The sequence below is a fragment of the Citrus sinensis genome, chromosome 8 (assembly GCF_022201045.2).
Source record: "Citrus sinensis cultivar Valencia sweet orange chromosome 8, DVS_A1.0, whole genome shotgun sequence".
Classification (NCBI taxonomy): Eukaryota; Viridiplantae; Streptophyta; class Magnoliopsida; order Sapindales; family Rutaceae; genus Citrus; species Citrus sinensis.
In genome coordinates, this window is record NC_068563.1 from 14,458,716 (window position 1) to 14,462,549 (window position 3,834).

The window sequence follows — 3,834 nt, forward strand, 5'->3', positions numbered from 1 at the left end:
AAATATGCATTTTCTAACACTCAACAGCAAGCAGCTAACCGGATATGGTAAGCGGCAATCCGAATTTTGGGCAGTAAGCTTCTGGAGCATAAATAGCTATTCAGATATCGTAAGCAAATTTTAAGCCAAAAATAAATTGGTGTGTATAATACAAGTATAAGAGCTTGCGAATATTCAATAAGAGGCAAAAAGATTTCCAAGTCTAAACCGGTATACGACTCCTTGTTAACCGGAAACCCGTTTTCTTCTTGATTACTCTCGGATCAATATCCGGATAACCGGATTAGCTAACCGGTAAGCCGGATTAGCTTTGCTTGCTCTCGGGTCAACTTTCGGAAACCCGATTTTGGCAAACCGGTAAGCCGTTTAAGGAAGTTTTATTTCTGGACAACAACTGGATAGTCGGTTCTTCAAACCGGTAAACCAAATTCTTTTTGAAAAATTCTGGAAATATCCGGCCAACCAGATAAGAAAACCGGTAAGCCTATTTCGGCTTGCAACTCTCTAGACACTAATTGGCTAACCGGTTAGTGAAATCTGAAAAACCAGTTACGGTTTTCATGTTTCTGCCTTTCAACCGGCTAGCCGGTTTTGTAATCCGGAAAGCCGGATTCGTGAAGCATCATTCTTCCTCAAAATCGGCCAACCGGTTCTTATAACAGGTAAGCCAAATTCGTGTGCTTTATAATTGTTCTTCTTTCTCTTTCATTCGGCCAACCGGATACCACTCTCTCTCTCAAAGTTGTTTGCTTCTCACTTATTCTTACTCCAAAATCCATCATCTTCCTCCTTCTCCGCATCAAACTGAGTCACAAAAATCATTCCCCCTCACTCGGTATGCTCAAAGTCATCATTAAACTTCATCTTCTTCACCTAAATCTCTAGATCCCAAATTCAACCTAGGTTTTCAACCGAATTTTATCTCTCTAGATTTCTTCCTCTTAAGCCGTTTTTTATCCAAATTGCTTCTCAAAATCTCTTTCAATCTTCATCATCTTCATTCTCTTTGCTCATTTCAACTTCAAATCAATCAAAATCACAATGTCAAGCTCTCGGCTGGTTCGAAGAAAAGGCAAAGAACCGGTTCAACAAACCAACCGGTCACGAGAAGTAGGGGGCACCTCCAATCAATCCAATTTTGAGTCCACACACTTTCAAAATAAGAAACATTTAGTCAAACGGTTTCAATAAAGCTTCAGGACTCGTGAGGTACTCAATACATTTTATGTTTTACCGGATTGGATTAATACTCTCAATATTAGTCATAGAAACTTATTTCAATTGTTGGGAGATGTTGGTTGGATTGATGCACTTATGATTGACGAGAATATGTATCCCGACTTGGTAAAAGTATTTTACTCGAATATGGAAGTTTCCGAGAAGAACAAGACTCGAGTAATCACCAATGTCGGAGGAGTTTTGATTGATTTTGATGTTTCCCTATTAAACTCTATCCTAGGATCATCCGATTTTGGTCTAGAAATTTATTCGCCTAGGAACTCTCCCAAACTTGATAGTTATGTTCATGTTGACGTCGTTCATAATATTTTTCGGAGTAATGATCTTTCTGCTGAAGATTGTACCATTCATTTTCATACTCAGTGTCTTTGTCTTCAAACTCGCATTTTGCTTCGCCTTATTCAGTCCATTGTTCTTCCTAGATCAGGGCATTTGGATGAGGTTTCTCACAAGGACGTTGCCTTGATTGACTGTATTCTTAGACGTCGTCAGGTTAACTTGGGATATACCATCATCCGAACCATGTTGACCATACTTGCCTTGATTACCTGCTCCCTTCCATATGGTCACTTCATTACCTGAATCCTTAAATATTTTGATGTATCGATTCAAGAACCGTCGTGTAGACCGTCTAAGGGTATCGGGGATGACGCTATATTTGGCTTAGGCTTTGAGTGGAAAAATGGCACTTAGGTTAAATTCACTGAAAACAAGTTTACCTCTCTTGCTCCAAGTGATGATCGGCCACTTAATGCTGTGGTTCCAGCCGATCAGCTACCTATTTTCTCACTCTCATTTCGGGGCCAGCGTAGATGTCGAGATCCTCTCGTGATTGCTTCAGCTCCTGGTGCCTCTGCATCCGCCTCATCACCTCCACAGCCTCCTACCTTTGAAGAGGTTACTCTTCAGTAGCTTATGGATGAGGTGAGGACACTCTCTGTGCGGCAGACTGAGTTTCAGCAGCAGTAGCAGCACCTCATTCATGGACAGTGCCTTCTTTTTGAGCACTTCAGCATTCCAGATCCGTATCCTCCTCCATCACCACCATCCTCACCACCTCAGTAGTCTCTTATGCTTGTATTTGGACACACCTACATATTATTTACTGCTTTATCTCTTTTTATTTTCGACTATATGGATGGTTATTATGCTTTTGGATTATGTATTTGTTATGGATGATATGGATTTCCTTATGCTTATGGATATTTTTGAACTAATGTGCTTGTATTGCGACTTTGATGATTGATAGGGGGAGCTTTTATTTTTTTTTATGATGAAGGAGGAGAATAATATATAATATAATATGTGCATGTATGCAGAGGGAGTATGCATGTATGCCGGGGAAGTCTTTTAAATCGTTTTAAAATCATTCTTTAACCTTGCATTGATTAAGGAGGAGCTTTTCATAACTAAATTACATTTTCATAATGTGTTTTGTCACTATCAAAAAGGGAGAGATTGTTAGCTTATATGACTATATATATTGATTTTGATGATAACAAACCACATGTGTTAGTTAAACAAAGATTTATGAAGAAAATGATATTATGGAATTCAAGTGTTTTGGACTAAAATAAAAGTATTTTAAAACCTTTGATATTGTTTTTAAAATTTCGGATTTAGACCTACTTGAAAATATTTATATATTTTGGGTCATTCTATAATTTCACATAGTTTGGATGATATCATAATTTCAGAAGGTTTTGTGATTGACAAAGCATTATTTAGAAATTCTGAAATTGAACCTATTCGAAAACTTTCATAATGTTTTGGACCAAAATACAGTTTTATAAAGTTTTAAGGTCAAACTATAATTTTAAAAAATATGTTACTGTAGCAGTTATTGTAGCAAGCGGCTAACCGGATATGGTAAGCGACAATCCAGATTTTGGGCAGTAAGCTTCTGGAGCATAAACGACTATCCGGATATCGTAAACGACATGTCGGATGTTCTAAAATTCAAATTTTTATTGTAACGGTAACATAAAAACGGCTAACCGGATATGGTAAGCGGCAATACAGATTTTGGACAGTAAGCTTCTTGAGCATAAACGACTATCCGGATATCGTAAGCGACATGCCGGATGTTCTGAAATTCAAAATTTTATTGTAACGGTAACATAAAAGCGGCTAACCGAATTCCGAAAGTGGCAAGCCGGTTATCATCAAAAAACACATAACAGCTAGTTTTTGGGCTCAAACTATATAAATTCAAATCCAATTCATTTTCAAGCTCTCTAGCAAGTATAAATAAAAAGCATACGAGATATCTTGAGCTCTCAATTCGCAAATCATAAAACATTGAATCATCTCTTGTTCTTCATTTTGAATATCTACTCTTTGAGAGAGTTTTGTTGTAATTTTTTATTTCCTCATAAATTTGTGAGTGTTTGAGTGTGTGAGGCACTTGAGTAAATAGATTGTGAGATAATCTCTTTGTTGTAAAGGTTCATTGACACCTGAAGTCAATTGTAAACATTTGAAGCCTTAGAATTCTTGGATAGTGAAATCCTCAAACTTGGATCGCTTGGAGGCGTGGACGTAGGCGGGGATTGCCGAACCACGTAAAAATTTGTGTGTTTGTTTCTCTTCTCT